Source organism: Amblyomma maculatum, chromosome 4, assembly GCF_055883805.1.
Source record: "Amblyomma maculatum isolate TAMU_Amacu chromosome 4, ASM5588380v1, whole genome shotgun sequence".
In the NCBI taxonomy this organism is placed as follows: Eukaryota; Metazoa; Arthropoda; class Arachnida; order Ixodida; family Ixodidae; genus Amblyomma; species Amblyomma maculatum.
The window spans coordinates 114,454,657-114,468,008 of record NC_139347.1 but is presented as its reverse complement, the minus strand read 5'-3'; the positions used below and the strand labels follow the sequence as shown (position 1 = coordinate 114,468,008).

General features: G+C 43.9%; 1 protein-coding gene across 4 annotated transcripts in view; it reads right to left on the bottom strand.

Moving 5' to 3' along the window:
* Positions 1-355: 355 nt before the first annotated feature.
* LOC146191992 (uncharacterized) overlaps positions 356-13,352 on the bottom strand; it is a 77,107-nt gene continuing 64,110 nt past the window's right edge. For 2 of the 4 annotated variants that reach the window (XM_084602368.1, XM_084602370.1), the window contains one exon: positions 356-1,221. The gene's annotated coding sequence lies outside the window, so the exon portion shown is untranslated. Of the gene's footprint in view, positions 1,222-2,200; positions 2,354-3,241; positions 3,307-13,352 lie in introns of those variants that run through there. The other 2 variants (XR_014706745.1, XM_084602369.1) reach the window with 2 other exon arrangements.

The following is a 13,352-nucleotide window of genomic DNA, read 5'->3' as shown; positions in this document are numbered from 1 at the left end:
TACCAATATACAAGTACCAAAGGAGAGCTTCATATTTAGCAAGTGGTATTCAACTGGCCCTACAATTTTCAAAAGGCAACAGCAACCACGGTTATATACGGATAGCCAGTGCAAGACAGCCAGCCTCCAGAACAATAGAGGCTGGTGCTGCTGTCATGGTCCATGTGGCCTTTTGTGCAGTCTGTTGATAGCGTGCTCAAATGTGCACCTTTGGAGACAGCGAGTGCTTTGCAGTTTGCTATCGGCCAGGGTGGCAGTGGTTTCCCCAGTGCCACCTTGGGGCAGCCTGACACCACCTCCATCAGATGTCACGTGATGATGCCAATGCTCTAGGCAACAAACAAGAAGACTGGAGTGCCATTGAAATGAACTCTTTATTGAGCTGGCTTGAGCCTGCAAAAAGCTAAGCAACTTGTGCTTGGCCGTAGCAAGCATGCTCAGCAGTCATCGAGCTACAAATCCCTGCTTTTCTCAGCAGCACTCAGTTTACAGGTAACTAGAAAAATGAAGATAAACCAGTCAAAGGCAACTATAACAATCTAGACAACGTGGTAGCAGTTGCATGCTGCTGCAATCACTTAAGATAAATCTCAGTGAAACTTGCATTACCAAGAATGTAAAAAAGCCGCATCTCAGTGACACTGAACATGAACAAACACCACAAAATCTCCGCGGTTTTACCTAACGATTCTGGGGATAACAAGCGAAGTGATCAGGCTGCATGCCAGCAGCTGTTGAGAGCAATAAAGATTACAATAGTTTGCGGCCAAGTGTTGCTTTCTTTGTAAGGAGAACATAACAGCTGGTGCAGTGACAGATGTTTATTAGGCACTTATGACTTGGCCGCACCAAGAGATGAACACAGGGTACAATGTAACTAAAACTGAAGAATGACTCATGAACAAACAATACAGTCGAGCAGTGTTCTCTCACAGAGACAGATCACAGTAAGAAATGACTTCGCATCGAGTGGCACCAACATGGCATGCATGGACACTCCAGCTCCTTGCTCCATGTTCGTTCCTGTGACTGCGTAGAAACACTGAAGACTTGCAGAGCTCCGACACAACTCTGAATGATGTGAACAACTTGCACACTAACTTGGGTAAAAACATTTTCTGGGACATCAGTGGTCTTACTCTGTGCACCACATCTCGCAAACATCTTGTCACCCTGCTTGACATGCCCTTGTCACTGCTGCTAACATTGGGCCCTTGAAGCCTGCAGGACAGAACAAGGAGCCAAATGATATAGATACAACACACTCTTTTTAAGACAAACTTTAACGCAACATGAAAATTTTATAGGTGTACCTCCAAAAACACATATGTACATTACTAAACGTGTCAAATGCAAACAGCCTTGCAGTGCAAATATAGTTACAAATTTACTGCACTGTGCCTCACGTGGGCAGAGAGGGCATAAAACAGGCTCCCATTAGCTTACTTCAAAACTACTTTCATCTAACTTTCCACACTCTTCCTTGGTTTATGAGGTTTAATGTCCCAATGAGACTCTGGCTTTGAGAGACTCCGTAGTGCGAGACTACGACAATTTCAACCACATAGGGTTCTTTAACGTGCACTAACATTGCACAGCACAAGGGCGCGTTGCTTCTCGAAGGAGGCGAAAAGCGGCTGCTGAGACTGTGATTTGATCCTGCATCCAGTAGTCGAGTGCTCTAACCACTGTGCCACCCTGGCAGGATGCACCAGCACTTTGGTGCATACTTAAAATGGTCCTGCAACACAGTTTGAGTGCATTGTTTCGCTTGTTTGTTCCTATTGTTGAGTTATGGCGACGCTACTACCCGCTCATAACACCGGTATCTAATATTTTAATTTGCCTGACAACCACAATCATGGTAATGAGAGTGTCGGCACACAGTGGTGGTTCTTTGCAGCAGAGTGGGCGTTTGATGATTGCAGAAATAGCAAAAGCACTGCAAATTGCATTAGGGAAAAAATGTTTAGTCGCATTGCATTCTAATACTAGCCACCAACTAGCCCGACTCACTATTATACAACTCCAACAAGTTTGCTTTACACAAAGCCACTGCAAAGCAAATGACACAAAAAGCACCAAAAAAAGCTTGTTTAGAGGAAGTATTCAGAGACTTGGAATGGGAGCAGTTAGGGATAAGGGTGATGGAGAATACCTCAGTAATCTGCGATTTGCTGATGACATTGCCTTGCTAAGCAACTCGGGGGATGAACTGCAAATAATGATTGATGACCTTGACAGGAAAAGTAGAAAGGTAGGCTTGAAAATCAATACTTCGAAGAGTGGTGCTATTGGCGCCTGTAGAAAGTGCATGAAGGCCTACTATGCCCATGATATGTTTTCAGTTTATCTGCAAAAAATAAATAAAATGAATCACAAAGTACGAAAAGAGAATTCCAAGTTGGTCTTTACCACTGAAGCTCTATGTTAATCATCTTGCTGATACCTACAACATATTCTTTTGGTAATATCGAGTTTAACAGCACAATGAAGTGGTTTAGAAAATAAACAAAAGTTTAAAAATGGACGAGCTTTATAATTTTGTGCATACGCACTACAGAGGTCGAAGGAATAATACTTAAAATCAATGCTCACAAGTTTGTAGGAATAATCTTAGATGCATATCTTTATAAAAGATGCTCAAGACACAGTAATGTCTCGTTAACTCTACCCTGTGGTCCGGAAAACTCATATCCAATAAAACGCTCGCGGGGCACTAGTTAATATGCAATGAATGCAGCTGTGTTCGCGACGGTGAGGTATGACGGACTCCTGACAAGACGCCTAGCCAGGTTATTATGAATACCGCCAGTGATGGCTCAAAACACCTTCCACAAGGGTGAATAGCTTTGTGTACTGTAAACAAAATCGCACCCTTAAAGGTGAAATTCCGTGTCTGTAATGCAATCCCTATAAAAAGGTGCTTTGAGATACTGATGCACCCTTTTAGAAATTCCGTGTCTGTAATGCAATCCCTATAAAAAAAGGTGCTTTGAGATACTGATGCACCTTTTTTAGTTACAGCCTCAGGAAGGAACAGCCGTTTACATTAGGTAGCGAAATACTGGAAGTAGTAAGGACAGGTAGTAACCGCAGATCCGGACCATGAAAAGGAAATAACAAGAAGAATAAGATTGGGATGGAGCGCATTTGGCAAGCACTCGCAGATTATGACTAGCAGCTTACCGGTATCGCTCAAGAGGAAAGTATACAACAGTTGCATCTTGCCTGTACTCACCTATGGGGCTGAAACGTGGAGGCTAACCAAGAGAGTTCCACTTAAGTTGAGGACAACCCAGAGGGCTATGGAACGAAAAATGGTAGGGGTAACATTAGGAGATAGAAAGCGTGCAGAGTGGGTCAGAGAAATAACTCAAGTTACCGACATTCCAGTGGAAATTAAGAAGAAGAAATGGGCATGGGCAGGACATGTAGTGCGAAGAGAGGATAACAGATGGTCGCTTAGGGTAACAAACTGGATTCCAAGGGAAGGAAAGCGTAGCAGGGGGCGGCAGAAAGTTAGGTGGGCGGATGAGATTAAGAAGCTCGCAGGGGTCAAGTGGACGCAGCTATCACAGAACCGGGTTAAGTGGAGAAATATGGGAGAGGCCTTCGCCCTGCAGTGGGTATAATCAGGCTGATGATGATGATGACGACGACTACTTTGCAATACTTTCATGAGCTATACACGTAGATAGCGACCCGTAGCCATGCAGCCAATAAGGCAGGAATGAATTGAACGAACTCAGTAGTCGCTCTTCGATTTTGTAAAATGCCTCAGGTTGGAGAGAAAGGGGCAATTAAGGAAAAGGCTTAGGAGAAAAGCAGAATAGTTAGGAGTGCATGGTGACAAAGGAATGTCTCCTTCATTAGCCTGCCCTTGGTCTCTTTGTTCCCCTCTCTATTTCTGAGAGGCACCCACACGGTCTTAGCCACGGAAGAGAAGTCGTCAACTTTCGCAAGAATGTGTTACAGTGACCAGGAAACCATGAGAAGCTATCTTCCGCGATGTTGCAGTGATGTGCTCATGTAGGACATTTCAGCTGGTCACACTGTGCGCAGACATTGGGCGAGTGAAACGGGAAAAGGGAAGAGTGTAAAAATTTAGTTGAGAGCAATGTTTTTGTATTTGGAAAATTCATTTTTTAACTCCCGTTCAAGTCCGCAGATTCCTGTAATTCTCTGATTCAGTACCTGGATACTAACAAAACTGTTATAGGAGTTCACCGTTTAGCTTAATCGGAACCAGTTTAGCTTAATCTACAGTTCACCGTTTAGCTTAATTGGAACCAGTTTAGCTTAATCTACAGCAATCGAAGAAATTTTCAAGTTATCAGATTGTTCAAATCAATGAACAGGCTTGAAAAATTGCTGAAAAACCTTCTGCATCACAATAATTTGCTCTTATCAACACCTGCATGATGGCTGTCTGCATTTCAGAAGAAACCTGACTAAGAACAATGACCTTTCCTGGCTATGTCAAGTGCTTTCACTTTGTACACTCTGTCGACAGCATTCAAGAAAAAAGTACTCCAAAATCATAAGCGCCTCCACTACCCTACTTACAGTGGGATGCAGTAGCAGCGGTACCCATTCCAAAAGCAGCCCTGTTGCATTTTGAGCATGCTTCACCACATAGTTCTTGTGGTGAAGCATCAAAGCGAAGCGCACAGCGCAGAGGAAATGTGCGTGCAGCCAACGTTTCTAGGCATATCTGTACGCTGTGACGCTTCGGGACAGAAGTGCATGGGCGTACCCATATGCTAAAGACAATGAAAGGGTTAATCACTTCTCCTTTAGTTTGTGCTCCTATTATGTCATAATTATTAGAGCTCAGTCACCAATAGAAGCACTTGTTACTACTTGACTGGTTACTACTACATTGCGAGAAAGAGCAACAGACGAGAACCCTCGCTACAACGAAAACATCATAATAACGAATTTTTTTTATCTACGAACGTTTCAAAAAGCATCACCAAAATGTCTATACTCTTAATGAAAAAAATGAGAATTTCACAATAGTGAGCATTTCAGAATAATGTACATTATTTATTTGCTCGCCTCTAGAAATACTCCTTGTTGTCACGCTGTGCGCTTCGCTTTGATGCTTCACCACAAGAACTATGTGGTGAAGCATGCTCAAAATGCAACAGGGCTGCTTTTGGAATGGGTACCGCTGCTACTGCATCCCACTGTAAGTAGGGTAGTGGAGGCGCTTATGACTTTGGAGTACTTTTTTCTTGAATGCTGTCGACAGAGTGCACAGAGTGAAAGCACTTGACATAGCCAGGAAAGGTCATTTTCTTGCAAATTTAGACATTAAGTGCATTGCACAGATAGCTGTTTTATTACCATCGTACTCTCTATGCCAGAAGTTGCACCTAAGCACCAGACTTGTGCCATTTTTTCTGCTGTTTTAAAGCAATGGTTGTGGCTCAGTAGTGCTGCAGACGAGGCCTTGTAAGCTACCTTTCTTTTTCTTGTTCAAGCTCCACAACGACATAGTGCTGAAGTGTGTGACAGAGTGTGCCGGCGTTGTGCACTCAATTGCCGCAACCATTTCGAAGGAGCGAGAAAAAAATTCTGAGAGCACTGCAGAATCTGCAGTGGGCAAATGTGAAAGCATGAGCGCTGCTGCTGCACATGGTACATTGCGCGCCCCTTGAACACAGCCAGCGTGCCGTTGAACGCACCAAACTTCACCACCATTCTGCAATTCTTTTATAGGAAAGGAAGTATCTGTCATCTACGAAATCTCGCTACTACCGTTGAACCCGGATAATTCGGAATTTGGTTATATCGAACTTAAGAAATATTCCCTTGAAAATCCCATGCAAAAATATAGGAAAGCTGCGTCCTATATCGAACTCATATTTCACTTCCCCAAAGACTATCGCATCACCTTCGGCAGTTAGCCGCATAACATTTTCAAGCCCTGTACAGAAGGAACGAGAAAGAACCGGTTCAGCGACAGCCGTCTAGAGCAGCACCGTGCCCTTTCTCCAAAGGTGCGCGCATCTGCAGTGATAGTTTGCTGCATGGCAACATGCGAAATTTGTAAGCCATGTGTGTGAAGGAACAAGAGCAAACCGGTTTGGCAAAGGCTGGTACTAAGCAGACACAGCCACTGTAGCCAAGGTGTTGGGGAGAGAGGAAACGATGCGATAGAGTGACATGCAAGGGTGTGCCCATTCTTTCCTTTCTCCATGACCGAGCTTTCTATCTCCCCTTCCTCTCTCTTTTCTGGTCTTACTTCCCAGCAGCACTACGCATGCGCCAACAAGCTAGCTCAGCACGTGGCAGACAGAATGTCGGACACTTTCTCCAGTGTGCGTTGTGAACCCTCTGTGCGTGGCGGCGGGTGACGTGCATCGTCGTGCTGAATGTGCGGTGTTGTGTAAGCTACGGCAGCTGTGCATGTTAAGAAGCTGAAGAATTTGGATTCTGCAACCCAGTAGGCGGCCACATAATGTGTCAAAGAGGGTGAGAAGTCCTTGGCGGCAGGTGCATTTGGCACTGCAAGGAGCACTTTAGGTACGCGCTAAATCCACTAAAGGGGCATCAGTTTGATGGGGGAGAGGGTTGGGTTGATGAGCGCTCTCATTCGCCTTTGCGTCTAAAATCAGCGAATTCGAAGCTAGTTCCGGCTGGATTTTTCCTTTCTGAAAAAGGTTTAGAATTACTTGGCTACTGGTTTCTCATGAGGGGAGTGCTGCAAACAAAGAAGGCGCAATCCCCCGCCGTGACGACCACTTTCAGAAGCTCACCGAGGCTTACACTATTAGGACATTTTCAATGTTGACAAAATTAACTACTTTTATCAGCTTGTGCCCGACAAAGCAATGAATTTCGAGGGCGAAAAGCGCAGGGGGAGAAAAGAAATCCCATGTCCATGTATCTGTCCTGTTTTGCTGCAATGTACTGGAGAAAAAAAAAACTATATGCACTAGTCAGAGAGGTATGCCAGCCCTCATACTTGAAGGATTGTGTGTCCCTGCCATGTGAACAGACTAGCAGACCGAATTTTCGGACTCCAATAATTCGGACTTGTGCAATACCTCGAACGTCATTCAGGAACCGTCAAGCGCACCATAGGTACATGCACATTTTCAGAATTTTTCTGACTATATGAAAAAGAAAATTGGCGATTTCTTCAAATAAATATCCAAAAACGTTCTCCCTGTGATGCTACTTGATGACTTCCAAACACACGAGGGCCTTTTTTGAAGCTATGACATTTTCATTGAAAGGCACATTTATTACCTTTATTTCCTACCATTCCATTTTACGCGAGCAAACATGGTCGTTCCTCCCCCTGTGGATCTCGGGATTTTACAAGCAGAACCCTCAGGCCAAAGTGGCCAACCCTCAGAGCAGCACACACAACTGGTGCAAATCACAAGACAAATCTTTAAAGGAAACAACGCAATGACAAAGTTGCACTCAGTTTTGTGGTGCCAAAGCAACTAAGGCTATGAATGATGCGCCAAGCACAAGGTTAAAAATGTTGGTATGGGTAAAATAGTTTGATACTTATAGTTTGTGTAAAATGCTAGCGCCTTTGAGGAACCTAAAGATTTTTGAAGTATCGAGAAGTGCTCGTTCACCGAAAAGCAGCACATGTAATTGAAAGCATTCTTTGTAAAATACTTTAAAATATTTTTTGCTCAGTTCTTCGAGTTGTGTACATGAAATTAAAAAGAGTCTTACTGTTAATTTCATCACCACACCTTTCGCAGAGTGGTTTGTCTCGTTTTGACGGTAAGAAAGTGTGCGTGAAATGGGTGTGTGAGATGCGTAGGCGACATAAAATTGCTTCTTTAACCCTTTGAGGGTTTTTGCCTACCAGTACGGCAGCGGTTTTCTATCCCGCAAGCGGTACCAATACAGTTTCAATCCTTCATGGTTTCAATGTTTTGTTTGAAATTTCGCGCCCTAATGACCATGCATGTTCACTGGGAGGTGCTGCCGCCTCCTAGGGCTTACAAGAAGTGCTTGAAATTTATGGCGCTGCCTTCTTGCGAAGATAAACAGAAGTGATTCCTAGGTGCAGCCTAGTCTCCGCCCTATTGCCAAACTTGATTTCTATCTTTATGGGCGCTTCTGTGCAGGGGATAAACAGAACTGATTCCTAGCTGCAGCTTGTGGCCAGGTCTGGGCCAAGGCCCTTGCATGGTTTCTGTTATTCCCCCCCTCGTGATGGCAATGGAGGCACGCAAAACTATGGCCACTCCCAGTGCAGGGGCCACAGAAACCGATTTCCATCTTTATTGGGGCTGCTGTTAGCTTGCTTATCATCGGGGCTCACTAGGTATTCCTGCTCTCCTTGTTGCTTCCTGAGCTTCCCGAGTTTGCACTCTGGAGCAGCATTGACTCCAAAATATGGTTCCTAATAATTTTCTACAACTTTTCCTTGACTTTACTCATACTGAACTTTCAAAATCTGCAATGAAGTAATTTGACCATCTAGAGAAGATTTTTTTTCAAAACAATTCGACCCTCAAAGGGTTAAAACATCCCTGATGTCGACGAGATTTCCATTCAGATAAAAAGGGCTTTACAGAGTACAGTAAAACCTCATTATTTCGGCCCCCGTTAATTCGGAAATTCGAATAATTCAGCCTGCTCGCTCCCTCCCTTCAAAAATGTATAGGTCTATGGCAGCAAACTCTCGTTAATTCGGCGCTAAATTACGTGCGTACCGGTTAATTCGTACTAAAGGAGGGCCAAGGCTGCTGCGGAAATTAAGTTTTCGGAGCACGAATCACTACGGCCATCATTTCCAAGAACCGGGAACGCCAGAGACCACTATTTCAATAACGTACGGAAGGCGGCGCTGCTCCGCTCCACACACACACAAAAAGAATAGTGAGTTTTAGGCGCGCATTGCTACAGCCATCATCTATGCATCCGTAACTCCACTGCTGTGCCGACGGTCCGGCTCGTGTTTCTCGTAACACTACTGCCGCGTTTCACCGTATGGATCAAGGAGTTATCCAATATGTAAAAAAGGTAGCATAGGCAAGTGCTGGAGCATATGCTTCTTTGCATGGATCGGAAGCAGGCGTGCGTCATCCCGCTTCTGAGTGCCATTCATATTCAGACTCTCGTGTGGGCACACATGCCAGGCACTGTGGATTTGTGCAGTCTGTCACAAGCTTAATTGGAGCCTGCAGCGCCAGCAGCAGAGTAGGACGACGACAATGAGTCATTCGTCAGCCAGCTGCCCACTGAAGTGAATCGCGCAGAATACACTTCCATCGATGACGGTGTTGTTGTCACTAGCTAGTTACCGTGTTCACATGATTGTAAGTCGACCCCCTAAATCGCATGTCCCCCCCTGTAGATATGTCAGTGAGAATGTGGTCTGTTAAAGAATAAAGTTTAATACTGCTGTCACATAGGCATGGCTGAACTTCTTTATTTTTCAACTTTATCATGTTAGGATTTCTGTGATGTATCGAAGTATTGACGATACAATACAGAGTATCTGTATCGAAACTCGATTTCGATCTCAGCGGGTATGAGGGTCTTGAAAACCCCTTTTTATTTTTCAACATATCTTGCTGAAGCTCACCATGCAAGTGCAGACTAGAATGCTGATTTCAAATATGCATTTAGATTTCAAAACTCTCATCTCAAGTTGAAGATATGGCAAAATAACTATCCTAATCAGGTCGTTTCTTACGGGCCTTTATGGTAATTTTTCATTAAAACAGATGTCTTTTAGGAACATGCAGACATTTCAAAAGGTCCACTGCACATCCTAAAGCTTTATTTTTTTTCTTAATTGTGTTATATTAGCAATTACACTAAATGTTAGCTAATTGTTGCCTCACATTTTTTCTTTCAAACTTTGGTATTTATTTATGATCAAGAAAACTACATTACATGATATTCCTCACCTTTAGCATGTGCAGTGGACCTTTCGAGATGCATGCATGTTTCTAAAAGAGGTTTTTTAATGAGGAATTACCTTAATCACCTGTAAGAAACGAATATGTTATTTTGTCATTTCATCCCTTCTTGATGAGATATCTGAAATCAAAAACAATATTTCAAATCAACATCCTATGCTGCACTTGCAAGCCAAGTTTCAACAAGATATGTTAAAAAATAAGAAAAACGTTTTCAAGACCCTTATCCCCCCTTCAGCCAAAGTAGTCAATCTCAATGCACATATGCGCTGTGTCGCACGGCAGTCCTTCAGGAAAGGAAGTTTAAGGAAGTTCCTAGTGTAAGAAGTTCCGATCATCATCTTCGAGCAGGTAGAGGGAGTACTCTGGTTCCCCGTGAGCTTCAGTGCAGGTTAAAAAAAAAACGCATATGCATTATTTTACGTTTATAACTAAATTTAATACTGTAGCACAGCACCAAGCATGGAAAAACGTAAACACGCCAATATCCAAGCATGTACGCAAAAATTTTGCAAGCACATTGTGGCCAGCAGAACGAACAAGCCCCCTATGCTAGTAAAAGTAACACCGCATTCCTTTCACATGAATGAAGAATACATTTACGCTTTAATTTAAACTCAAACTGTTCAAAAGAAAGCGGCTAAAAATTATTTTACATCTTTTTAATTTATTTTATATGCACACACAAAACGAACAGTGCCTAATGAAACCCCGACGGTGTCTCTGAGAAGCTCGTTATTAGCAGTGTGACACGCGACAACTCCATTTGGGCTGAACTCCCTCCATGGTACTTTATGGAAAAGAAGTTCGAGGGAGTTGGGACTTGCCCGTGTGAAAGAAGCATTAGATGGGCATTCAGTTACAATGGGATAGTAGAGATGTCTCGTGAAGGAGCGGATTTTTAGGATGTATGTGCACATTGGTGCAGTTGTGCGATCCTCTAGTGGAGACTTATTTGAGTCTACATAAAAGCTGGCTACAGGGGATGTTGTATACGCTCCGGATTCAGACTGAGATTATGAACAGCATCGAGTCGTTTCAAGTAAGATGATTTTGCTGAGCCATACACTACGCATCCATAATGCAACGAACCAAAGAGCACTAGATTTGCAACAGACATGCTTGACCAAAACCCCCTAAGTTCTCGTGACAGCACTTTCAGGACATTAAGGGCTCGGGCAGCACTCTCTTTTAAGTTGTTTATGTGGGGTAGAAATGTGAGCTTTTTGTCAAATGTAATTCCTAAATATTTGTGTTGCTGTTTCACTGGCAGTGTGGCGTGATTCAGGTGCAGCGTGGGATCGATCTGTAAGCCTAGCCTTAGTGAGAACAAGACAGCTACTGTCTTTTGAGGCGAACACTTAAAGCCATTTCCGTCTGCCCACGTAGCTAGTTTATTTAGTGTCATCTGTAATTGTCTCTCACATGTAGCTATATTGGAGGAAGTGCATGCTATCTGTAGGTCACCTACAGAAAGGGAATACATTATAGACTTGGGAATTACTTGAGCTAAAGAATTCATCTTTACTATGAAAAAAGTTGAGCACAGAATGCACACCTGGGGTTGGAGAAGGTGGCACCTAGGAGGACTCCAAATGCGTGGTCAGCCAGGAAGTCACTCAGGCAGTTCAACAGCATCCTCCTGTGGATACCTAGGTATTGCTAAATCTCGATACAATGCTGTTTGTGGATGAACGCTTCCTGGACAGTGTTCTCTAGGTGGACAAGATGGTCAGTTGTTGAAGATGCCTTTTTAAATCCAGATTGATGTACGTACCTCTAGCAGATGCCAATATTCAAAGAATAAATGTGAGTCTGACGTTTACTACGCTTTCAAATAATTTTGCGATGCAACTTGTAAGCGCTATTGGTCTGTAACTGCTAGGACTTGTGGGGGGTTTAACCGGTTTCAGAAATGTACTACAGTTAAACCTCGATATAACGAAGTCGTAAAAATCAGCAGCTTACTTCGTTATAATAATATTTAGTTGTATCGAAATTCTGTGCCTAGCATGCGGAAACAGTACCAAAGCACATGCCAGTTGTAAGGACTTCGTTTTTATTTTCTCTGAAAGTAATCCGTGACCTTATTTTGCGAATGCTTAGCTATCACAGATGGCCTCACACTGCGTTCATGGGCCCACAAGAATTGCATCACTTCTTGCTGTCCTCGCGTAGCGCCGTAGCATGTCAATTGCATCAAGCACTTCACGGTTGCTTAGGGCTTCGCCGTCTTCAGCGTCAGTGTCACTGCCTGGGTCCTCCTGCGTGTTTCCCCACATGTCTTGCACGATTCATGCCTCGCGTAGGTGGCGCTGCTCTCAGCTCTTCGATGCGTGCTCGGCTCGCGCTCGGATAAACTTTGCTGCGGTTGCAGCGCATTCATACCAACAAAATGTTAAAATTATTGTTACCACTTGAAATATTTTAACCAGGTAAGTAAAATAGGCAAGTCAGGAGTCACGCATACTGCAAATATGCTCTTTGGCACCGTGAAAACGGGCGATGCGGCTGTGCCGGCTGTTATGCTGTTTAAACGACGAAGTTTTGGTCTGAAGGTAAATTACATTCCCTTTCCCGATGCTCAGTGTGGTCGCAGTTATAAAGCTAATTATTTTGGTTTGGTTTTGTGAGCTTTAAAAAGCCAAAGCGACTCGAGCAGAGGGGCATTGCAGTCGAAGACTGCTGAGGATGCAGATGACAAGCGATTATTTAACGTGCGCTTATGTCGCACAGAACGCGGGCACCAGGCTAATTTGTATTCTTTTGTTCTCTGCGAATTTCCGATGAGTTCCGTCCTTCAGACTGAGTAGTTGTCTACAGCACTCTTCACATTTTGTACTAGCGATGAATTTCTTCGGCACATAGCCAGCGATATAAAATATCAGCCTTGAATCACTGGCCTGAGTGATGAGAGATGTGTGTTCGATGCCACAGTCCTTGAGAATTTCATTGGCCTCACTCAAGTCTCCCACGTCGAGAAGCTGGTCAATCTTTTTTTGAGATTTCACCTTCTCTACATCATCAGTCCCGATGAGGCTGTTGAGAATTCCGGTGGGCACATTTCCATGACTGGGGGATTTTGCCAGATTCTGGAAAGTCAGGCAGTTCACTGATATTAAAAACTGTGTCAGGGTGGGATGATCATTGCACCCCGACATCTGCTTCACGATCCCAAAGAGTCTTTCAATGGGGTCCTGGCTCAGCCCGGACGTCATCAGGTACCGATAGATGAGCTTTGTAGTCACATAGGTGAGGAGAGCCAGGGTGCTTGAAAGTGTGACGCGAAGTCCTTCACTTGTGCTCTGACTAAGGTAGCCTTGCCATTGCGACCCTGTGATTTCCTCCCATGTGTCCAGATAGGCCGAAAAGTCTTGAAAAGTCTTCTATGCATTTTTCATGTGCCCTGTCTGGCCTTAGTGCATCAGAGCT